At 43.9% G+C, this 26,328-nt stretch overlaps 1 protein-coding gene and 1 long non-coding RNA gene across 8 annotated transcripts in view; one reads left to right on the forward strand and one right to left on the reverse strand.

The window, feature by feature from the left end:
* The window catches only part of SYCP1 (synaptonemal complex protein 1), a 955,469-nt gene that overhangs the window by 772,590 nt on the left and 156,551 nt on the right, over positions 1–26,328 (reverse strand). The window lies entirely within an intron of this gene.
* LOC130356608 (uncharacterized) overlaps positions 1–26,328 on the forward strand; it is a 132,000-nt gene that overhangs the window by 24,577 nt on the left and 81,095 nt on the right. Inside the window, exon 2 of the long non-coding RNA XR_008888936.1 lies at positions 23,756–24,064. This is a non-coding gene — a long non-coding RNA (uncharacterized LOC130356608). The remainder of the gene's footprint in view (positions 1–23,755; positions 24,065–26,328) is intronic.

Below are 26,328 nucleotides of genomic sequence, written 5' to 3' on the forward strand. Positions count from 1 at the left end.
GCTGTTTGCTACAGAAGAAAATCTTTATTTTTTGAATTTCTTTTTTGTGTTGTCCACAGTGCTTTCTGCTGACACCTGATGTCCCTATCAGGAGTGATCCAGAGCAGGAGAAAATCCCCATAGCAAACCTATGCTGGTCTGGACAGTTCCTGACACGGACAGAGGTGTCAGCAGAGAGACACACAAAAAAGAAATTAAAAAAGTAAAGAATTTCCTCTGTAGCCTACAGCTGCTAAAAAGTACCAAAAGGATTAAGATTTTTTAATAGAAGTAATTTAGAAATCTGTTTAACTTTCTGGCACCAGTTCATTTAACCCCTTAAGGACCAAGCTAATTAAGCCTGTACGCCCCTTAAAGACCAGGCCTGATTTTTCACATCTGAGATGTATGTCTTTGTTAGAGTATAACTCTGGTAAGGTTTTGCCTATGAAAACAATTCTGACATTGTTTTTTTGTCACAAGTTGTACTACATGTAAATAGTAAAAAATTATTAATATCATTTCAATTTTTTAATTTACAATGCAAAAAAATCATGAAATTTTCGAAAAACAAAAATGTTTTGTTATTTTGACACTAAAAGGTTGCATATATTTATACTGTGCAAATTGTTTATAAAAATTATAATTTCATATATCTACTTTATTTTGTCACCTTTTTTTAAAATTATTATTCAAATGTATTTAGATGTATTAGAAGCCTCTCAGACTCTCTCACACACTGATCTCTCTGGCACAGCTCCGATCTCCTTCACACACGCTCAGAGAGTGAAGGAGTTCAGAGCTGCAGCAGGGAGCAGCTGAAGGCGCCGAGAATGGATCGCTGTGATTGGTCTCATGGGGCAACCAATCACAGCGATCATGGGGCGAGGAAAGGTCTGAGTGTTCCTCGCCCCACAAGCAGTGACACTCAGCTGTCAGTAACAGCGAGTGTCACCGGATTCTCACCGCTGTCATGGAGCGGTGACAGTTAGAAGCACGGACGAGTATAGACGTCCAGGTGCCGGAACGCCCACCAGCATGGACGTCTATACTCGTCCGTGGTCGTTATCGGGTTAAAAAAAAAAAGTTTTCCACCGGAGTACCCCTTTAACCCCTTAAGGACTCAGCCCATTTTGGCCTTAAGGACTCAGACAATTACATTTTTACGTTTTCATTTTTTCCTCCTCGCCTTCTAAAAATCATAACTCTTTTATATTTTCATCCACAGACTAGTATGAGGGCTTGTTTTTTGCGCGACCAGTTGTCCTTTGTAATGACATCACTCATTATATCATAAAATGTATGGCGCAACCAAAAAACACTATTTTTGTGGGGAAATTAAAACGAAAAACGCAATTTTGCTAATTTTGGAAGGTTTTGTTTTCACGCCGTACAATTTATGGTAAAAATGACGTGTGTTCTTTATTCTGAGGGTCAATACGATTAAAATGATACCCATTATTGTATACTTTTATATTATTGTTGCGCTTAAAAAAAATCACAAACTTTTTAACCAAATTAGTACGTTTATAATCCCTTTATTTTGATGACCTCTAACTTTTTTATTTTTCCGTATAAGTGGCGGTATGGGGGCTCATTTTTTGCGCCATGATCTGTACTTTTTTTTTATACCACATTTGCATATAAAAACTTTTAATACATTTTTTATTATTTTTTTTTTAATAAAATGTATTAAAAAAGTAGGAATTTTGGACTTTTTTTTATTTTTTTTCGTTCACGCCGTTCACCGTACGGGATCATTAACATTTTATTTTAATAGTTCGGACATTTACGCACGCGGCAATACCAAATATGTCTATAAAAAATGTTTTTTACGCTTTTTGGGGTAAAATAGGAAAAAACTGACGTTTTACTTTTTTATTGGGGGAGGGGATTTTTCACTTTTTTTTTACTTTTACTCTTACATTTTTTTTTACACTTGAATAGTCCCCATAGGGGACTATTCATAGCAATACCATGATTGCTAATACTGATCTGTTCTATGTATAGGACATAGAACAGATCAGTATTATCGGTCATCTCCTGCTCTGGTCTGCTCGATCACAGACCAGAGCAGGAGACGCCGGGAGCCGCACGGAGGAAGGAGAGGGGACCTCCGTGCGGCGTTATGAATGATCGGAAAGTAAAAGTAAAAAACTGTAAAAAGTGAAAAAACAGAAAAGAAAAAAAAAAAGTAACACCCCCCCCCCCCGAATAGGTCCCCAAGGGTCCGATGTCACCTGATCTGTGTGACCCCGGGCCCTATTAGGGGTTCAGGGTGCTGTGAGTGCCACCCATTATTTTTTTTGGCCTCAGCTTTTTTTTCTTTTCCTGTAAGTTTACACCAAGCACCACACACTACACACTTCCTTGCCCCCCCCCACCCCCCCGCCCCCACACACACACACCCTCCCCACCACCACACCACCGTAGAAAAAAGGCGATGGCCCGCCGGGCATTTTCGGCAGCGGAGGCTTACGCTTTTTTAGCTTTAGACTCCGAATCTGCCAGTGAGGACGAGGAAGATCCTACATTTTTGTGTTCTTCCTCGTCCCCCTCATCATCTAGCAGTGATGATGAGCCCCCTGCACGGCGGCGGAGACGCCGCCAGGCGAGGCCATGCACCCCCCATTGAGAGTGACCCAGTGGCTGACACTAGTACGAGTGGCAATGCCGCTCGTAATAGGAGTCCGGCCCCCCTGACAAGTGCACCGGAGCCCCCTTCCGATGACCCTGTCTGGAGCCCCCCAGAGGGTTATCAGCCAGCATTGACCATGCTGGCTTCACTGATCTAGACTTTTTAAAGTTTTTTTTCAGTGACAGCCTGGTCAATCACATGGTGGAGCAAACGAACTTGTATGCCCAGCAGTTCATTGCCCACCACCCCGATTCATTTTTGGCCAGGTCCAATGAATGGCGCGCCATTGATGCAGCGGAAATGAGAACATTTTGGGGCCTCACGCTGCATATGGGCCTGGACAAAAAAACAAGTGCTCATCATTACTGGAGCGGGGACGTCCTCTATCAGACCCCGTTTTACAGTATGGCGATGACACGGAGGCGGTTCTAGGCGATTCGGAAATGCCTGCATTATGGAGATAATGCGGCATGTCTGCCCCGAGGTGATCCCGCCCATGACAGGCTTTACAAAGTGAGGCCGGTCAACGATCACTTTGGGGCCAAATTTTTGGAGGCCTACATACCGCTCAGGAACCTCTCTGTAGATGAGTCTCTCATCAGTTTTAAGGGGAGACTCATCTTCCGCCAGTATATTCCCTCGAAGCGGGCGCGGTATGGCGTGAAGCTCTATAAACTTTGTGAGAGTACCTCCGGGTACACTCTCAAGTTTAGAGTGTATGAGGGACGAGATTCCCTTTTTGAACCCCCATATTGTTCCCCCACTCTGGGTGTTAGCGGGAAAATCGTTTGGGACCTTGTGCACCCATTGCTGGAAAAGGGTTACTACGTGTATGTGGACAACTTTTATGCCAGCATCCCTCTGTTCAAATCCCTTTCCGCCAGATCCACGTCCGCTTGTGGGACCGTGCGGAGGAACCAGAGAGGCCTCCCTCTAAATTTGGTCCAGTCGCCTATTCCCAAGGGTGTCCCGTGCCCTCACCCATGATAACCTGTTGTTTGTGAAGTATAAGGATAAGAGGGATGTCCTTATACTCACCACTTTTCATGGGAACGGCAGCACCCCTGTCCCTGTGCGAGGTACCGTGGGACCGGTCCTCAAGCCCGATTGTATTCTGGACTACAATCGGTATACGGGGGGAGTTGCTCTCTCAGATCAAGTCCTCCAGCCATATAACGCCATGCGGAAAACACAGGCATGGTACAAAAAAGTTGTGGTCTACATGGTACAGGTTGCCATGTACAACGCTTTTGTACTATCCCAATACGCTGGCAACACAGGGACATTCCTCCAGTACCAAGAAGAAGTCCTAAGGTTCCTGATCTTTGCTGACCGGGAAAGATCAGGCCAGACTTCCCAAGGGTCTGGAGTTATAGGCGCCAGGATCGTCCCAGGCCAACACTTTCCAGGTGTGATCCCCACCCACTGGAAAGAAGGGACGAACCCAGAAAAAATGCAGAGTGTGTTTCAGGAGGGGGATTCGGAAGGACACCAAATATTAATGTGACACTTGCCCAGATAATCCGGGCCTCTGCATAGGCTGCTTCAGGGAGTATAACACTTCCATGGAGCCCTAAATTTTCCCTTTTTATGTACTTTTTCCACAATTTGACCAATGTACCAAGTCCAGAGTACATTCCAAATGTTTAACCCCATAAATCTCTAAATTGCCCCAAAAACCTAAAAAAAAAAAAAAAAACTGATAAGACCTCTGGGGGTGTTTTTTTTTCAAAAATGGGTCATAGGTCCCTGAGTCACTATCAATGGGGACTTTTTTATGTTGCCTCAAATGCGCAGCGCTCTCTCTCCACCTGAGCGGGTGCGCATTTGAGGCAACAGGTTAGGGACGATATACAGGTGGATGATGTGGTATCTACGGACCAGTGTAATTAATCAGCTCCCAAAAATTAAATTGGAAAAAATGGGGGGAGTGTGCATAAAATATAACTTTTAATAACCACCTCTAAAATATTATAATAATAGTGATGAATAATAATCAGCCATTTGACCCGGATAAGGGCCTCTTAGCAATAGTACGCCAAAGCTATGCTGCTAAAATATAGACCAGGGGACAAAATCCCAAGTATATATAACAAGATATCACATCCAGGATACAATCTTCCCAGAGGGACTAGATGTATCCCATGACACAACGGCCCTACGCGTTTCGGCACAAAGTAGCATGTGTCCTCCTCAGGGGCTCAACAAATGGATGCCATAAAACAAAAAATCATTTATCCACAGTGAATTATTGGATAATGGTCTATAGCCAGGATGTGGCTCGAAGTATCGGAAACGCTTCCTTCACCCTTCCCAGATTCCACCTGTAAGAAAGATGCAGACAACAGGAAACCATATTCAGTACACCATGTCGTAGCTGGGAAGGGGAGATGCTAGCCACAGTACAAAAAAATACACTCACGGTCCTGTCGGGACTCGACGTGAAACCTGTAATAAAGCATAGAGGAATATATTGTTCTCCACCTATCCCTTATGGTAGTTATGATCAATACCTGCAAGGGAAGAATTTTACTCACGGTTCTGGCGCAAGAGGTAAGTGTGAAGTGCTCCGGACAATGTGTGTAACCCGCAGTGGCGGGGAGCCGAGCTGTATGCCGGCTTCTCACACACATGTCCGGAGCTAACGGCGTCTGACGTCTTATCCGCTTCCGGAGCCATGGGAGGAGTCTCCGCCCGTCTGCCGTCTCCATGCGAACGCCTGATGCTGGAGGGCGTAACCTACACACCGCTCGTATCGCGGGGTAGCGGGCAAAGAACAGTTAACCCTTTGAGCTCCGTGGGATAAGTACGGTTCATGGGTCAGAGGTAAGCTGGCCCATGAACTAAAAGGGCTTTATTTGGATAAATCCAGATTACACCAAAGAGAAAACCCGGATTAGTAATGATGAGGAAAGTGTTACCAAGTGATGTAAATGATACTGAACAAACATATCCAATCAGATTAAAGTAGTGGACCTCCTACTAATCAAAGAATCTATGTAAGGAGGAACGATGCAGGCAGAGGGACCCCAGGGGAGAGGCACAGGGAAGCCCATATCTAAATGAGAAAATGCGCATAGATTATACAAATAAGTAAGATAAAAACAGCTGTAATTGAGGCGTGAATGGCCGCTGGGGAGAGGGGAACCCCTAGCTTGAAAGGGGGGGGGGAGGGAGAATATGCGGGGGCCTAGTGGACCTAGATACACGCTATTAGACCCTAAAACTAGTCCCTAAACCTAGGCGGGGTGGCCGCCCTAAAAAGGGCGGTCCCGCACAGGAACCTAGTCTAGGATACCCTACACATCCCTAGTTAAGGGGTGTGTCCTAGCTCAAAGGCTGACTACAGCCCCCACTAACTACCTATAGTCACCCCTAGAAATATCCCCAGCGGTCAAAGCCACAACTAAAGGAAACTAGTATAGCACAATTGCTCATTAAGTCCCTTGGGGGTTACTGAATCTAAAGTATAAATCAAACGTGTCTCATGTTGAAGCAGCATCTGGTCCAGATTACCTCCTCTCGGTGAGGGTCGCATCTTTTCTATGCCAAAAAATTCTAGATGTTGAGGATCACCCCCATGAGATTCATTAATATGCCTCGCCACTGCTGTGTCCCTTTTATTGCGGATGTCACCTATATGCTCGAGAACTCTACGGCGCAGTTCTCTAATAGTTTTGCCTACATATAGTAGGTTGCAGGAGCATATGGCAACATAGATAACTGCTTTTGTACTACAGTTAATCATACCTTTGATTTTAAACATTTTATCAAGTCATCGCACAGTGATACTTTCCGTTTTCCTCATAAAGGGGCAGGCCTTATAGTGGCCGCATTTGTAAGATCCATTCGTCGTACCACTGCCCAGCCATGTCTTAGAGGGTGAAGGGGGTGCTAGATGACTTTGAGTGATGTTATCCCCTACACTTCTCCCTTTTCTGTACGTAATTAGTGGGTAATTGCCCACTAAAGGTGCTATATCTTTGTCCATCATTAAGATACTCCAATGCCTTTGTAAAATTTCTCGGACTTGTGTAGATTTATTATTAAAGGTACCTATCACTCTACAAGTCTGTGATTTTTCAGGTTGGATTTTAGGGACTAGCAATTCCTGCCTAGGAGTTGTTGCCGCATGTTGAAAGGCTGGGGTAAGCACCTGATCAGGGTAGCCACGTTCTCTGAACCTCTCCCTAAGATCCCTCGCCTGCACAATAAAATCTCTCTCCTGTGAACAGTTCCTCCTGAGGCGGAGGTATTGCCCTTTGGGGATCCCCTTTTTAAGGGGCCCCGGATGGCAACTCTCCCACCTCAGGAGGCTGTTCGTTGCAGTAGCCTTGCGAAAAACATTAGTGACTAGACCACCGTGATCATCCTTCTTGATGGTCACATCCAAGAAGTCCAGATGTGAGAGGCTGAGTGTATATGTAAACTTCAACCCTATATCATTAACATTAATTGAGTCCATAAACTGTTTAAAGTCACTCTCAGTGCCTGTCCATAGAATGAAGACATCATCAATATAGCGTGTCCACAATGGGACATATTCCAAAAATCTTTCCTTCTCTTCGACGAACGCCACTGTGGCCTCCCACCAACCTAAAAAGATGTTAGCATAGGTTGGCGCACAGGGACTGCCCATGGCAGTCCCCTTGAGTTGGTGATAGTAGCGTCCGTCGAAGAGAAAGTAGTTGTGGACCAAGATAAACTCCATAAATTTAATGACAAGGGCATTATGACTCTGCATATAGGTTCCCCTCGTGGAGAGATAATAGGTCCCTGCCTGAATACCTTTGTCGTGTGGGATTGAGGAATAGAGTGATTCGACATCAATACCTCCCAGTAGGGTGTTGCTCTCCACCTCAATCCCATCTAGTTTAGACAGAAGGTCCATGGTGTCCCTTGTAAAAGACGGCAATGATGTAACAAAATACCTAAGGACTCTATCTATATATACCCCCACGTTCTGTGAAATACTGCCCATTCCTTTGGCGTACTATTGCTAAGAGGCCTTTATCCGGGTCAAATGGCTGATTATTATTCATCACTATTATTATAATATTTTAGAGGTGGTTATTAAAAGTTATATTTTATGCACACCCCATTTTTTCCAACAGGTTAGGGACGGCCACACACATCACATTCCCAGAATGATGATTCAGAGCATAGGGTTTGGGGCGGGCATATTTTTTTAGTTTTGGCTATGCTCTGGGTCATTATTCTGGGAATATATCCTTTTTTATTATAATTTTCTGGCCCACTGTACCCCATATTACCGGCCTCTGTACCCCACCTCTATACCCCAGTTACGGCCCGTTGTCCCCCATAGTGTTCCCCTATTTTAGGGCTCAGTGCTCCCCCATTAACGCTCCTTGAGGGGGGTCCCACATCCTGGCTCCATATGAAGCTCAAGGCCCCTGACTGCCCTCCCACTCCAGCAAGACCTGCTGTGCATCCGCCAAGCCATTATCATTAAAAAATAAGGTATGTCCTTACTCCAAAGAAATGCATTTACAAATTGTGGGGGGTATTTTCTGCTATTAACCCTTGCAAAAATGTGAAATTATGGGGGAAACACATTTTAGTGAAGAAAAACATTTCTTTTTTTACATATGCAAAAGTCGTGAAACCCCTGTTGGGTATTAAGGCTCACTTAATTCCTTGTTACATTCCCCAAGGGGTCTAGTTTCCAAAATGGTATGTCATGTGTTTTTTTTTTTTGCTGTTCTGGCACCATAGGGGCTTCCTAAATGCAACATGCCCCCCAAAACCCAGAAAAACGTACTCTCCAAAATCCCCTAGTCACTCCTTTGCTTCTGAGCCCTCTACTGCGCCCGCCGAACACTTTACATAGACATATGAGGTATGTGCTTACTCGAGAGAAATTGGGCTACAAATATAAGTATACATTTTCTCCTTTTACCCCTTGTAAAATTTCAAAAATTGGGTCTACAAGAACATGCGAGTATAAAAAATGAAGATTGTGAATTTTCTCCTTCACTTTGCTGCTATTCCTGTGAAACACCTAAAGGGTTAAAATGCTGACTGAATGTCATTTTGAATACTTTGGGGGGTGCAGTATTTATAATGGGGTCATTTGTGGGGTATTTCTAATATGAAATCTAATCAAACCTGATCTGGTCCCTGAAAAATAGTGAGTTTGAAAATTTTGTGGAAAATTGCTGCTAAACTTTGAAGCCCTCTAGTGTCTTCCAAAAGTATAAACACGTCAATTTTATGATGCAAACATAAAGTAGACATATTGGAAATGTGAATTAAACATGCACTGGTCCTAAGGTGTAAAATGGCCTTGTCCTTAAGGGGTTAAATGACAAGGTGGCGATACTGAGGGCATACAGAAGTAAGTTGCCACCACTGCTTATTCATGGTATGCATCTGTTGATCCTCAAAGATTTTTCAGGGGAAGTAGTAAAGCAAAGGAGAACCTTTAGCTCCATATGCAAGTCTCTCTTCAGAGCCAACTGTCACTGCGAATTACAATATGCTGCACTCCTCAGGGTGTTCCACATTGACAGATCTCTCCTTGTCTACAAGATGCCTGATACATTTCCTTCAGACAAACGAACAGCAGGTCCTGCTCAACCCGAAAAGATCATAGCTCTATGTCGATAACGAGGGAATCTGCCCTCTGCCCATAGGGGGCACTTTCCAGGTTGGGCCGGGGGTGAAGGGGAGGGACTTCTGTCCTGTCCAGGATGGTTCTTTTCCTCCCTATGGCACTTGAAACAAGGGAGTCCTATACCTTTATGGGGAATCACCTCTCCTGTTGTGAGGCACACTCTGGGCTGTTGGGTTCTGATACGCTGTACCTCAAATGTGATTACACTGTCTTATTTTCCACCATCTGTTTTTGGCATTGTTGTTATAGGTTTTGTGCATACTTATACTGATACTCTCAATGTCTATTTGAATGTATTTACTGTGCATTTGGTGTTCAACGCCCTGCTGATGCTACTAGCTCTTTACCTAGTAATTCTCCTATCTAGTGGTCTCTTTTTAGTTAGGTCCCCTTAGACCTCTTGAATATGGTCACAATTATAATGTGGAATGCCAAAGGCCTTCGCTCACCTTACAAACGGCAGCTCTTGCTCTGTTATTTGAAACAGTCTAAACCGAATAAACTATTGTTGCAGGAAACTCATTTGTCTTAAGTGGATTTATTTAGGATGCAGCAGTGGGTCAGACACGTTTATGGGTCCCCTACTATTGAGAGTAAGGTAGGAGTCTTAACGCTGGTACAAAGATCACCTTCACACTTTTGTCCCACATGACTGACACAGAATGTAGGGTCCTCATCAAGTGGAACACAATTAAGAGATTTTTAACATTTGGGTTCACAATGACGACTAACCATGAAGATTACTGGGGGGACACTTTAAATCAGTACTGGGCCCATTAGTGGACCAAGCCTCCCTCCACAGATGCCTAGACTCCATGACTGTGAGCTTCCCACCTTCCTTGAGCAGCTTGACCTGCAAGACTCTTAGCGAATGTCCCATCTGGCTGACAGGGACTTCACCCACTTCTCTTATGCTCACCAATCGTGGTCACAAACTGATAATTTTTTTATTAGCCTGAGACTGGGACTGGGTGATTGTTTTAGCTCAGTGAGGAATTGGTCATTTCGAATCATGCCCCAGTGATCTTAATGCTCCAACCCTTCTGACCGAAGTGAACCTACATTGTCTAGAAAGACTTCAGGTATGGTGACTTGAGTTTGTGAGCAACAATGAGACTCACCGCTTTCACCCACAGTTGATAAACCACTTAATGGCACTCAAGCAAACATCACACACTCAATTTACTGATGCCAGTGTGCGCCTGCATGTGGTGTATGCTCTCTTTCTTAGCTCCCCAACAGATGCCCAGAGGGATGGGTAGAAAACAGCCAGGACCCTTTGAACTATGGCTTGAGAGGCAAGGTTTCATTACTTACACTTTAAGGGGAACCTCTTCTGCCATAGCAATAAGGCGGGACGTCTCATGGCACGGCTGGCGAAAGGCAGCAATCTGCCAACTCCTTTGACAAAGCTGAGGTACGAAATGGGCACTTTACAAAATAACCCACACTTAGTTTCACATTACAGAGGTGGGGATAGCGGATATTGTTAGGCCTTTCAGTCTGATGGAATGGTACTGCCTGGATGCAATAGTAGATTCCTTGGGGGCCCTGAGACTCCCTTCCTTGGTGATTCATGCCCTCCTTCTCCCCAGTTGTAATCGTTCCTTTTCATGTTTTTCTGTGTTGTCCTTTCTGACCATATTTGGCATGATATGCATTTGTAAAAGGATTCTTACTTTCTACATTATGGACACGGATTAATCCTTATTAAACCTCTATTAAGTTTGTTAGAGATTTCATTTCTTATACTTTCATGATTGATGAGGAGTTGTTGAAAATTTTCTTCTATGTGAGGATTTTCAATAAAATATATATTTTTTAAACTACATAAGATTTTCAAACTCAAAACCATTCAAATCCTAAAAATACACTGTTAAAAAAAAATAAAGGGAACACTAACATAAAACATCCTAGATCTGAATGAATTAATTAATCGTATGAAATACTTTCGCATAGTTGAATGTACTGACAACAAAATCACACAAAAATTATCATTCAAAATAAAATTTATCAACCCATGGAGGTCTGGATATGGAGTCGCACTCAAAATCAAAGTGGAAAACCACACTATAGGCTGATCCAACTTTGATGTCCTAAAAAAAAGTCAAAATAAGGCTCAGTAGAGTGTGTGGCCTCCATGTGCCCATATGACCTCCCTACAATGCCTTGGCATGTTCCTGATGAGGTGGCGGATGGTCTCCTGAGGGGTGTCCTCCCAGACCTGGACTAAAAGTATCCAACAACTCATGGACAGTCTGTGGTACAATGTGGCGTGAGACATGATGTCCCAGATGTTCTCAATCAGATTCAGGTCTGGGGAATGGGGGCGGGCCAGTCCATAGCATCAATGCCTTCCTCTTGCAAGAACTGCTGACAGACTCCAGCCACATGAGGTCTAGCATTGTCTTGTATTAAGAGGAATTCAGGGCCAACTGCACCAGCATATGGGGTCTGAGGATCTCATCTCGGTACCTAATGGCGGTCAGACTACCTCTGGCAAGCACATAGAGGACTGTTCAGCCCCCCTAAAGAAATGTCCCCCCACACAAATACTGACCCACCACCAAACCGGTCATACTGGAGGATGTTGCAGGCAGCAGAATGTTATCCATGGCGTCTCCAGACTCCAGTCACGTCTGTCACATGTGCTCAGTGTGAACCTGCTTTCATCCGTGAAGAGCACAGGGCGCCAGTGGCGAATTTGCCAATCTTGGTGTTCTCTGGAAAATGCCAAATGTCCAGCACGGTGTTGGGCTGTAAGCACTACCCCCACCTGTGGACGTCCGGCCCTCATACCATCCTCATGGAGTCTGTTTCTGACCGTTTGAGTGGACACATGCACATTTGTGGCCTGCTGGAGGTCATTTTGCAGGGCTCTGGCAGTGCTCTTCCTTGCAGCAAAGGCGGAGGTAGCGGTCCTGCTGCTGGGTTGTTGCACTCCTACGGCCTCCTCCATGTCTCCTGATGTACTGGCCTCCTCCATGTCTCCTGGTAGCGCCTCCATGCTCTGGATACTATGCTGATAGACCCAGCAAACCTTCTTGCCACAGCTCGCATTGATCTGCCATCCTGGATGAGCTGCACTACCTGAGCGGGTTGTGGGTTGTAGACTCCGTCTCGTGACCGAAACATCAGCCAGGAAGCATAGGAACTGAGAAGTGATCTGTGGTCACCACCTGCAGAACCACTCCTTTACTGTGGATGTCTTGCTAATTGCCTCTAATTTCCACCTGTTGTCTGTTCCATTTGCACAACAGTGCAATGTGAAATTGATAGTCGTTGCTTCCTGAGTGGACAGTGTGATTTCACAGAAGTGTGATTGACTTGGAGTTACATTAGCCCTCATTTACTAATGTCAACCCGACTCTTTTTGTCAGGTTGTGCGACCAAATTTGTGTTGCATAGCCCATGCGACACAAATTTGGTCACACAACCCGACAAAATATATCACTCCGAGTGTTTTTTAAACCCGTCAAAATGGGCGTGGTTATCACAAAAAGGGGTGTGTTCCCGACAAAAAAAGAAAAAACACTCGGAGTATGATGAAAAACTCACAGGAAAACCTTTGAATTTTTCTTCACCAAAACCCGACAGCTCTGAGCTGTCGGGAAATGACTCAAAACTGACTAAATCCTACCCCCATCATGGAACAGGGTCTGTTCAATGTTGGGGGTAGTAGTACAGGGGCAAAGGGGTTGATCGCATAGGGTCTCACTTCTGAGACCCGATCCGATCAAAAGTTATTAAGCAGGGGAGCGGGTGGCATGGTCCACTCCCCAGCGATGTACGATGTATTTTACTTTCATTTTCAAATTCCCCACCGTGATCCCTGAATGGCCCATACTGAGGAGCCAATCAGGGATCCCTGCGGGGTTCTCAAATAGAAGAGCTGCGGTGGGGAAAGATATATAGAATCGCTGGGGGAATGTATATGTCCCCACAGCTTCTTTATACCTTGTTCCCCGCCGCGCATGTTATATATGTCCCCCGCACAGTGCAAGTTATATATGCCCCGCACAGCGCATGTATATATGTTCCCCGCACAGTGCATGTTATATATGTCCCCCGCACAGTGCAAGATATATATGCCCCGCACAGCGCATGTATATATGTCCCCCACAGCGCATGTATATATGGCCCCCGCACAGCGCAATCATATGCCCCGCACAGCGCAATCATATGCCCCGCACAGCGCAATCATAAGCCCCCGGTAGCGCTATCATTGACAAGCATATTATTAGCAGAGCATCTCTCCGGGAAGCCGCTGCCCGATGCTCTGCTAATGCTCCGCTTGTGAGTGATAGTGCTTCAGAGGCATATGTGTATAGAAGCGAAGTGGGGACCAGATATATCTGGTCCCCACTTCGCTTCTATACACAGTCCTCCTGAGTACAACCAACACAGCTGCCCCACCGCCTCCCCCCATCCCCAGTGTTATAAATACCTGTTACTGTGGTCCGCAATCCTTCTGGCTCCACTCACCTCACACCAGCGCTGTGACAGCGCTGGAGCCAGAGGGATCGCGGACCCCGGACCCTGGGAACAGGTATTTATAACACCGGGGATGGGGGGAGGTAATGGGGCAGCTGTGTTGGTTGTACTCAGGACGACTGTGTATAGAAGCGAAGTGGGGACCAGATAACGCTTATATGTCTGGTCCCCACTTCGCTTCTATACACATATGCCTCTGAAGCGCTATCACTCACAAGCGGAGCATTAGCAGAGCATCGGGCAGCGGCTTCCCGGAGAGATGCTCTGCTAATAAAATGCTTGTCAATGATAGCGCTACCGGGAGCTTATGATTGCGCTGTGCCGGGCATATGATTGCGCTGTGCAGGGGGACATATATAAATGCGCTGTGCGGGGCATATATAACATGTGCTGTGCGGGGCATATATAACATGTGCTGTGCGGGGCATATGATTGCGCTGTGCGGGGGACATATATACATGCGCTGTGCAGGGCATATGATTGCGCTGTGCAGGGGGCATGTATAACATGCGCTGTGCGGGGCATATATAACATGCGCTATGCGGGGGACATATATACAATTTACCGTGCAAAACAATTTCCAACCCGTGCAACACAATTTTTCCCATGCGACACATTAGTAAATCAGGGAGAAAAATACACAGAGTAAATGAAGAAACACTCAGAGATAAACCCGACACTCTTAGTAAATGAGGGCCATTGTGTTGTTTATAGTGTTCCCTTTATTTTTTTGAGCAGTGTAGATACAGAAAACAAAATTCAAATGAGTAAAAAATATTAGACTTTTAATTGAGGAAATATATCTAATATCCAATATCTGTGAGAGGCAAAAGTATATGAACCTTTGCTTTTAGTATCTGATATGACACCCTTGTACAGCAATAACTGCATCTAAACATTTTTAGTAACTGCTGATTAGTTCTGCAGATTGGTTTAACCCCTTAAGGACACATGACGTTCTCATACGTCTCCATTTCCGAATCCTTAAGGACACATGACGTATGAAAACGTCATGCGCTTTCCCGGCCCCCCGCAGCCATTTGGAGCGGAGCCGGTGCCCGATGCCTGCTGAAATCGTTCAGCAGGCATCGCGGCATATCGCCCAGGGGGGTCATGATGACCCCCATGTCGGCGATGGCCGCAGATCGCTGGACAATTCAGCCCAGCGATCTGCGGCGGATTCCGGGTCAATCGGGTCTCCAGTGACCCGGAATTACTGGCTGATCAGGGCCGTCTCTGACGGCCCCGAACAGCCATAGCCAGCAGGGGAGAGGTGGCACTGGTGCCACCTCACGATCGCCCTGATTCCTCGGCCGGTTTACCGGCCGACCAATCAGGGCACCTGCTGCGGGTGTCACTCCCGCAACCCGCTCCGGAGGATGTGAGCGGGTGCGGGACGTGGACCCCGGCAGCTGGGGACCCCGATCCCCGGCGTCCCTGTTGGGATCGGGGCCCCAGGAGCGGCGGAGGCGGCGAGGGACTGACCTGCAGCGTGGATCGTTGGACGTGAGTGACAGCCTCCTGCTGTTGCTTAGCTACAGCTCCCAGCATGCAAAAAGGGCATGCTGGGCGCTGTAGTTATGCAACAGCAGGAGGCAGACCACCACAACTCCCAGCATTCCCTTATGGGCATGCAGGGACTTATAGTTTTGCAACACCTGGAGGCACATTTTTTCTATGGAAAAAGTGTACCTTCAGCTGTTGTATAACTACAACTCCCAGCTGCACAATCAGCTAAAGTGCATGCTGAGAGTTGTAGTGGTGCATCTGCTGGTTGCATAATTACAACTCCCAGGATGCCTGTTGGCTGTCGGTGACTGCTGAGAGTTGTAGTTTGGCAACAGCTGAAGGCACACTGGTTGTGAAACAGAGTTTTTTTTTTCTTAACTCCGTGTTTCACGACCGGTGTGCCTCCAGCTGTTGCAAACTACAATTCCCAGCATGCACCGGACATGCTGGGAGTTGTAGTTTTGCAACAGCTGGAGGCACACTGGTTGTGAAACACTGAGTTAAGTAGCAAACCAGTGTGTCTCCAGCTGTTGCATAACTACAATCCCCAGCATTCCCAGCCAAAGTAGTATGCCTCCAGCTGTTGCAAAACTACAACTCCCAGCATGCACTGATAGACCGTACATGCTGGGAGCTGTAGTTTTGCAACAGCTGGATGTCCTCCCCCCCCCCCCCCCCCCCAATGTGGGCGGAGGTTTACAGTAAGTATCCGGCTGCAAGTTTGAGCTGCGGCAAATTTTCTGCCACAGCTCAAACTGCCAGCGAGAAACTACTGTGAACCCCCGCCCGTGCGACTGTACCCTAAAAACACTACACTAACACAAAATAAAATAAAAAGTAAAAAACACTACATATACACATACCCCTACACAGCCCCCCTCCCCTCCCCAATAAAAATGAAAAACGTCTGGTACGCCACTGTTTCCAAAATGGAGCCTCCAGCTGTTTCAAAACAGCTACTCCCAGTATTGCCAGACAGCCACTGACTGTCCAGGCATGCTGGGAGTTTTACAACAGCTGGAGGCACCCTGTTTGGGAATCACTGGCGTAGAATACCCCTATGTCCACCCCTATGCAAGTCCCTAATTTAGGCCTCAAATGCGCATGGCGCTCTCACTTTGGAGCCCTGTCGTATTTCAAGGCAACAGTTTAGAGTCACATATGGGGTATCACCGTACTCGGGAGAAATTGTGTTACAAATTTTGGGAGGTATTTTCTGCTATTACCGTTTTTAAAAATGTGAAATTTTTGGGAAACCAAGCATTTTAGGTAAAATTTTTTTTTTTTTTTTTACATATGCAAAAGTCGTGAAACACCTGTGGGGTATTAAGGTTCACTTTACCCCTTGTTACGTTCCCCGAGGGGTCTAGTTTCCAAAATGGTATGCCATGTGTTTTTTTTTGCTGTTCTGGCACCATAGGGGCTTCCTAAATGCGGCATGCCCCAAGAGCAAAATTTGCTTTAAAAAAGCCAAATGTGACTACCCCTCTTCTGAGACCTGTAGTGCGCCAGCAGAGCACTTTTCACCCCCATATGGCGTGTTTTCTGAATTGGGAGAAATTGGGCTTCAAATTTTGGGGCCTAACAACAAATTAACCCATAGGGGTTAAAAAAGTCCTCTTGGATATGTGTTGATAAATAATACTTAACTTTTAATGTGTATAAATAAAAAGTGAGAACAAACATTTAAAACCACACCTCATGAGGTGACACTATTTTACTATTGGTCCCTACTATACACTAATTAGTCTAAGCGCCACTGTTAGTCCCAATTTAGGGTATGTGCCACTATATCAGTCCACTAAAAGCATGTCACTATAATAAACTCCAATTGAAGATTTGCAGGGGACGTATAGTGGTGATAGTTTGTAGGCCGACCAAGGTAAATTTATTTTATGGCCAGTCCACCATTGGAGCCTGTGATGATTGACATCAACCACTGTTCAAGATAGAGTTAACCAACCCCCCACCACGCTATGCACCGCGGGTGTGGGTTGGATGGTGGTGCTTAGGTAGGAATTAGTTATTTATGTGCATTTCACTCTTTAGGTCACGATGTGGTGAAAATTTAAAATAAAATGCTGTCACCCCGACATGTTTCGCCCCTCACAGGGCTTTATCAAGGAGACAACTGACAGCAATGAGTGTCTCAGTGCTTCTGAGCTATTTATACCATTTTTGGGAGGGTCTAGTGTAGACCTCACCAATCAGAAACGGTATATATCTCTGCCAATAAAAATGACACACAGCGCTTATTTCCAGCCAATCACCATACTATCTACTCTATTGTTAACTTACTAACCAATGTATCACTTACACATCACACGCCACAGCACTTGTAGCCAATCAGGATATGTGAACGTCATCTCTATACACAACGAACATTTGCCCAATCGCAGCATTCCACAACCGACGAGCCTCCTCGTCACCATGATCCGGCTCCGCGATTGGTTTCGTTTTCATGCATCTATGATTCTCACTGGGACTAAGATCCCTCCTACCAATCACGCTAGGGCTCCGCCGGTATCCGCCCACAGTATCCTTCCAGCCAATCACGCCGGCATACTGCCGTTGTTTACTCACGTGATCCTGGCCATGTGGTACCTGGTCAGATGAGCTGCGCCTGTATCTAGAGTTTGTTTATCCGTTGGTATGGAAACATCACAGTGTAGGTATTGCCTACATACTGTGATAAAGCAAGACAGTGTGCTTGCAAAATAGCTTATGAGCAAACAGGTAAGTAGATGTTCTATTTACATACAGTCAATATGCGATGGGTGCGTGATCACAAAACCAGCTATGGCCACCCATCCATTATATAGGTGCATATATCATGTGTTTATATACTGGGGTGCATATATTAAATATTAGAGTGACCACGAATCTAATTAGGGTCATCCGTCTAATCATATAAGTACATATACTATAAAGTGTATATATTATGTGCTAGAGTGCACATATATATATATATATATATATATATATATATATATATATATATATATAATTGTAAGTTAAATAGTATTATTTATTAATAGAATGTTAAAATATTATGTTGGTGAGTTCATGATACAGTGTCAAGTGGAATGTTGCAAAAAAGTACAGAATGTTATAGGATGCCACACGATTAATTATTAGTGGATCAGGGGGGAATATTAAGAACTGGTAGATCAGTGGGGAATATTAAAAACTGGTAAGTATATTATGTTAGTAAGTATATGGTGATTCATAGTTAAATGGCTGGTCCACTCTTTTAATCAGCATATGACCATTATATATGTGTCCGCTGTTTAGATGCAAAGTAGCAAAAATAAATTTCTTTTGGCAGGTATCTGCTAGTCCTTAACTCAATCGACACATTACTCACAACTGAGACACACTTAATGTTCTCTACTATTTGATATACTAATTATAAAAATTTCAATTTACACAACATGGATGGCTGGTAAAGGCTTTATGAGCTACAATAATTACCAAAACACATAAGCACTACATACTGCATAGGTCATATCACCTGCAATACTACGTGCAGCGTCACGTACAATACATCCTACAATCGCCTCTGGATCTCCTTCCCCAGACCATTCCATTTGGGGTAAGGGGTTATAGCACAAAGGGGAATCATATAAAAGCTGTATAATTTAAACCCTCATTAAGGCCCAGCGGGTTCAACGTCTTCAAGCGGAAAATCCATTTGGATTCCTCCCTCAGGAGGATATTGTCTAGGTTCCCACCTCTTGGTCCCAATTTGATCTTCCTTAGGCCCCAAAATTTAAGGGCTTTTGGGTCATTCCCATGTGTATCTCTTATATGACGGGCAATAGGTGTTTCTGCTCCTGTCCTGATGCTACTTATGTGTTTTGAGATCCGTCTTCTAAACTCTTGCACGGTTTTCCCAACATATAGTTTGGGGCACGTGCAAGTACAAACGTATACGATACCGGTACTCTTACAATTTATGAAATCGTACAATTTATATTTTCGGTTGTCTGCAGGATTGGTGAATTCTTTCCGTCGGGGTACATATATGCAAAAATTACAACCTCCACACGGGCAAGTGCCCATATTCGGGTTTTGTAGCCAGGTCTTCTTAGTAGCTGTGTTGAAGTGGCTATGGACTACACGGTCTCTCAAATTTGACCCCCTCCGATAGGTGATACTAGGATGTCTATAGAGAACATCTTTTAGATCCTCATCTGCCTGCAGAATCGGCCAGTATCTCTTGATGATAATAGCTACTTGGTCCGATCTGTTATCGAAGGTGCCAATACACCGAATCTTTTTATTCAGGTCAGATGTTGGTTTAGGTTTGTCCCGTAGTAGATCTATTCTCATTTATGAGAATACTACTCTCTTTTTATGAGTTTCTGTGATTTTTCCTGAAGAATCACAGAAACTCATTAAAAAAATCGAAAATAGGGGTTACCCTAAGATATATATTAAAAAAGCCTTCCAAAGAGCGAAAAAAACAATGAGAATAGATCTACTACGGGACAAACCTAAACCAACATCTGACCTGAATAAAAAGATTCGGTGAATGGGCACCTTCGATAACAAATCGGACCAAGTAGCTAATATCATCAAGAGATACTGGCCGATTCTGCGGGCAGATGAGGATCTAAAAGATGTTCTATCTAGACATCCTAGTATCACCTATAGGAGGGGGTCAAATTTGAGAGACAGTGTAGTCCATAGCCACTTCAACACCGCTACTAAGAAGACCTGGCTACAAAACCCGAATATGGGCACTTGCCCGTGTGGAGGTTGTAATTTTTGCATATATGTACCCCGACGGAAAGAATTCACCAATCCTGCAGACAACCGAAAATATAAATTGTACGATTTCATAAATTGTAAGAGTACCGGTATCGTATACGTTTGTACTTGCACGTGCCCCAAACTATATGTTGGGAAAACCGTGCAAGAGTTTAGAAGACGGATCTCAAAACACATAAGTGGCATCAGGACAGGAGCAGAAACACCTATTGCCCGTCATATAAGAGATACACATGGGAATGACCCAAAAGCCCTTAAATTTTGGGGCCTAAGGAAGATCAAATTGGGACCAAGAGGCGGGAACCTAGACAATATCCTCCTGAGGGAGGAATCCAAATGGATTTTCCGCTTGAAGACGTTGAACCCGCTGGGCCTTAATGAGGGTTTAAATTATACAGCTTTTATATGATTCCCCTTTGTGCTATAACCCCTTACCCCAAATGGAATGGTCTGGGGAAGGAGATCCAGAGGCGATTGTAGGATGTAGTGTACGTGACGCTGCACGTAGTATTGCAGGTGATATGACCTATGCAGTATGTAGTGCTTATGTGTTTTGGTAATTATTGTAGCTCATAAAGCCTTTACCAGCCATCCATGTTGTGTAAATTGACATTATTATAATTAGTATATCAAATAGTAGAGAACATTAAGTGTGTCTCAGTTGTGAGTAATGTGTCGATTGAGTTAAGGACTAGCAGATACCTGCCAAAAGAAATTTATTTTTGCTACTTTGCATCTAAACAGCGGACACATATATAATGGTCATATGCTGATTAAAAGAGTGGACCAGCCATTTAACCTCTTCAGGACATAGGGCGTATGGATACGCCCTGCATCCCGAGTCCTTAAGTACCGAGGGCGTATCCATACGCCCGTGGGAATTCCGGCCCCCACCGCTAGCCGGTTGGGGACCGGAGCCGGATGCCTCATCTGACCAGGTACCACATGGCCAGGATCACGTTAGTAAACAACGGCAGTATGCCGGCGTGATTGGCTGGAAGGATACTGTGGGCGGATACCGGCGGAGCCCTAGCGTGATTGGTAGGAGGCATCTTAGTCCCAGTGAGAATCATAGATGCATGAAAACGAAACCAATCGCGGAGCCGGATCATGGTGACGAGGAGGCTCGTCGGTTGTGGAATGCTGCGATTGGGCATATGTTCGTTGTGTATAGAGATGACGTTCACATATCCTGATTGGCTACAAGTGCTGTGGCGTGTGATGTGTAAGTGATACATTGGTTAGTAAGTTAACAATAGAGTAGATAGTATTGTGATTGGCTGGAAATAAGCGCTGTGTGTCATTTTTATTGGCAGAGATATATACCGTTTCTGATTGGTGAGGTCTACACTAGACCCTCCCAAAAATGGTATAAATAGCTCAGAAGCACTGAGACACTCATTGCTGTCAGTTGTCTACTTGATAAAGCCCTGTGAGGGGCGAAACATGTCGGGGTGACAGCATTTTATTTTAAATTTGCACCTCATCGTGACCTAAAGAGTGAAATGCACATAAATAACTAATTCCTACCTAACCACCGTCCAACCCACACCCGCGGTGCATAGCGTGGTGGGGGGTTGGTTAACTCTATCTTGAACAGTGGTTGATGTCAATCATCACAGGCTCCAATGGTGGACTGGCCATAAAATAAATTTACCTTGGTCGGCCTACAAACTATCACCACTATACGTCCACTGCAAATCTTCAATTGGAGTTTATTATAGTGACATGCTTTTAGTGGACTGATATAGTGGCACATACCCTAAATTGGGACTAACAGTGGCGCTTAGACTAATTAGTGTATAGTAGGGACCAATAGTAAAATAGTGTCACCTCATGAGGTGTGGTTTTAAATGTTTGTTCTCACTTTTTATTTATACACATTAAAAGTTAAGTATTATTTATCAACACATATCCAAGAGGACTTTTTTAACCCCTATGGGTTAATTTGTTGTTAGGTGTCGATACCTCTGTATGTGTTGTTTGGCCACAAAATAGTAGTGAGGTTTCAAATTTAGGGGGGTATTTTCTGCTATTACCCTTTTACCCCTTACCAACTCTTGCCAATTGCCGATTCACTGATGCAGCCTGGCTTAGCCTAGATCAGTGGCATAGACATAACATTATACAGTGAATGCAATATAATGATTGCATATAAAAATCCCCTACAGGGACTTAAAAAGTGTAAAATAAAAAAAAGTCTATAAAATTTAAAACAATAATGGTAGCAATAAAAACTATAGATCTCTGTGCAAAAAATGAGCCCTCACACAGACCCATAAATGAAAAAATAAAAATGTTACAGGGGTCAGAAAAGGAGAATTTTAAGCATAGTGATTTTGTTTTAAAAAAAGTTAGACTGTTTGTTAAAGTAGTACAATAATAGAAAAGCTATATGAATATGGTATCGTTCTTAAAGGGGTACTCCGTCCCTAGACATCTTATCCCCAATACAAATGGTAGGGGATAAGAAGTCTGATTGCAGGGGTCCCGCGTCTGGGAACCCCCATGATTTTCTTCACGCCACCCCGGCATTATGAACTTTTAGTTTTAAACACTGGGTTCGGAGCCGTGGTCGTGACGTCAAAAATTGCACAATTGCGGTATTCTTTTCAATTTCCCCACATAAATAATAATTTCTTTGGTTTCATCATACATTTTATGGTAAAATATAAGGTGTCATTAGAAAGTACAACTGGTCACGCAAAAAAAATTTCCTCTCATCGGTTCGTAGATAGCAAAATAAAAAAGAGTTAAGACTCTTAAAAGACGAGGAGGAAAAAACGAAAATGCAAAAATTTAAATTGGCTGTGTCCTTAAAGGGTTACTCCGCCCCTAGACATCATATCCCTATTTAAAGCTTTAACAAACATTTGTGGAAGTATGGGCCATTCTGAAGAGCTCACTGAATTTCAGAGTAGTATTGTAATAGTGGGACATTCTTGCAACAAGTCTGCCCTTGGCATTTTTCATCAACTGTGTCAGACTAATTTAATCGAGAATGCACCAAAAAGACATGGCATTGAATCAGTCTCCATATGGTCAATAGAAGACATTTTAATGGAAAACTTTCATCCGTCTCTCCACACTAACCTGCTGATACAGGCAGGTAGTGCGAGTGACACTGATGACAGCCATACTCACATGTTTGCGATCTGCGCTCCCGTTGTCCCGGTATCTTCATCTGCCCCCTCCGTTCGGCCAGCAGGCTTGGGGCATGGGATGGGGTTTTGTGACGTCACCGCTGCTGTTTCTCTGCTGGGTCCTACTGCGAGCAGGCCTAGGGAAACAGCAACAGTGACGTCAAGAAGCTCTGCTGTGCCCAAAGCCTCAGGGCCGAACAGAGGGAACAGGTGAAGATACCGGGATAAAAGGTGCATGGCTATCAGACACGTGAGTATGGTTGTCATCAGTGTCACCCCCACTACCTGCCTTTAGCAGAGGGTTAGTGTGGTGACACTCATGACAGTTTTAGTTTATATCTGTTCGCTATAGGGCTATATACAGATTTTTTCAGTATGTTTTTTTCTTAAAGTAGAAAGATTATGGTTCTTGTCTTCTTACTGATAAGGAAGATAAGGGGTATCAATATTACTAACAGAGTCTGGTAACAATGTATAAAACTGCCTAAACATATCAGTTGCTGTTGCTTAAAATTTATTTTGTGATTTATGCCAATGTAATTTCCTTTACATTCATTTAATTTAAAGTTATCTTTTCAGTGTCATGTAAACAGTTAGCTGTAACTGTGAAGGAGGAAACCGTGCCAAGAGAACCGTCGGGCCCCATAGCCAAAGAGAAGGATAACCATGGCGGTAAGCCCTTACATTGGATTCCACAAGTGAAGTTGAAAGAGTCAGCGATAGTCAGCTCCCAAGTCAAGCCTAATTCCTGTCACGTCTCAGTCAGTCTAGTCACGTCAAGACTATTTTACTCAAGTCTGTCAATGTCAAGTTCAGACCAGTCAAGTCCCATCTATGTTGAGGAGGACTACAAGGTTCACAAGTGGTTTCCCTAACCTTGCAATTGAGGTATAGTCACAATTCCTAACAGTCTACATACACGCTACCCCCTAGCCACCACAAGAGCATTTGCATACAAGCCTTACAGCTCCAAGCACAATGGCCAGTACCAAATGTATAATTTCATTTAAAGGAAATTTTAACCCCTTGGGGACGGAGCCCATTATGACCCTAAGGACGGGAGCATTTTTTGCAAATCTGACCACAGTCACTTTAAGCATTAATAACTCTGGGATGTTTTTACTTGTAAATTTGATTCCGACATAGTTTTTTCGTGACATATTCTACTTCATGGTAGTGGTACATTTTCGTCGATACTTGCATAATTTCTTGATGAAAAATTAAAAAAATTGATGAAAAATTAGAAAATTTTGCTTTTTTCTTACTTTGAAGCTCTCTGCTTGTAAGGAAAATAGACATTCCAAATAAATTATATATTAATTCACATAAACAATATGTCTGCTTTATATCTGCATCATAAAGTTGAGATGTTTTTACTTTTGGAAGACCTCAGAGGGCTTCAAAGTTCAGCAGCAATTTTCCAACTTTTCACAAAATTTTCTAAATCGAAATTTTTCAGGGACCAGTTCAGTTTGAAGTGGATTTGAAGGGCCTTCAAATTAGAAATACTCTATAAATGACACCATTATAAAAACTGCACCCCTCAAAGTATTCAAAATGAGATTCAGAAAGTTTGTTAACCCTTTAGGTGTTTCACAGGAATAGCAGCAAAGTGAAGGAGAAAATTCAAAATCTTTATTTTTTACACTCGTATGTTCTTGTAGACCCAGTTTTTGCAATTTTTACAAGTGGTAATAGGAGAAAAGCCCCCCAAAATTTGTAACCCAATTTCTCTCGATTAAGGAAATACCTCATATGTGTATGTCAAGTGTTCGGTGGGCGCAGTAGAGGACTCAGAATGGAAGGAGCAACAATGGGATTTTGGAGAGTGAATTTTTACAGAAATGGTTTTTGGGGGGCATGTCACATTTAGGAAGCCCCTATGGTGCCAGAACAGCAGAAAAACCCCACATGGCACATTATTTTGGAAACTAGACCCCTCAAGGCACGTAACAAGGGGTCCAGTGAGCCTTAACACCTCACAGATGTTTGACCACTTTTCGATAAATTCGGATGTGTAAATGAAAAAAAAATTTTTTTCACTAAAGTGCAGTTTTTTCCCCAAATTTACCAATTTTACAAAAGGTAATGGGAGAAAATTCCCCCCAAAATTTGTAACCTAATCTCTTCTGAGTATGGAAATACCCCATGTTAAGATGTAAAATGCTCAGAAGAGAAGGAGCGCCATTGAGCTTTTGGAAAGCAAATTCGTTTGAAATGGTAGTCAGGGGCCATGTGCGTTTACAAAGCCCCCCGTGGTGCCAGAACAATGGACCCCCCCACGTGACCCCATTTTGGAAACTACACCTCTCACAGAATTTAATAAGGGGTTCAGTGAGTATTTACACCCCACTGGGGTTTGACAGATCTTTGGAACAGTGGGCTGTGCAAATTAAAAATAAAATTTTTCATTTTCACGGACCACTGTTCCAAAAATCTGTCAGACACCTGTGGGGTGTAAATGCTCACTGCACCCCTTATTACATTACATGAGGGGTGTAGTTTCCAAAATGGGGTCACATGTGGGTGGGTCCATTGTTCTGGCACTATGGGGGCTTTGTAAACACACGTGGCCTTCAATTCTGGACAAATTTTCTCTTCAAAATCCCAATGGCGCTCCTTCTCTTCTGAGCATTGAAGTGCGCCAACAGAGCACTTTAAATCCACATATGGCATATGTTCTTACTCAGAAGAAATGGGGTTACAAATTTTGGGGGGCTTTTTTCCTATTTTCCCTTGTGAACATGAAATATTTAGGGTAACACCAGCATTTTAGTGAAAACTTTTTTTTTTTTTCATTTTCCCATCCAAATTTAATGAAAATATAGGGTCACTATACCCCTTGTCACATTCCGTGAGGGGTGTAGTTTCCAAAATGGGGTCACATGTGGGTATTTATGTTTTTGCATTTATGTCAGAACCGCTGTAAAATCAGCCACCCCTGTGCAAATCACCAATTTAGGCCTCAAATGTACATGGTGCGCTCTCACTTCTGAGCCTTGTTGTGCGCCCACAAAGCATTTTACGCCCACATATGGTGTATTTCCGTACACAGGAGAAATTGCGTTACAAATTTTGGGGGTCTTTTTTTCCTTTTACTGCTTGTGAAAATAAAAAGTATGGGGCAACACCAGCATGTAAGTGTAAATTTT

The sequence above is a fragment of the Hyla sarda genome, chromosome 2 (assembly GCF_029499605.1).
Source record: "Hyla sarda isolate aHylSar1 chromosome 2, aHylSar1.hap1, whole genome shotgun sequence".
NCBI lineage: Eukaryota > Metazoa > Chordata > Amphibia > Anura > Hylidae > Hyla > Hyla sarda.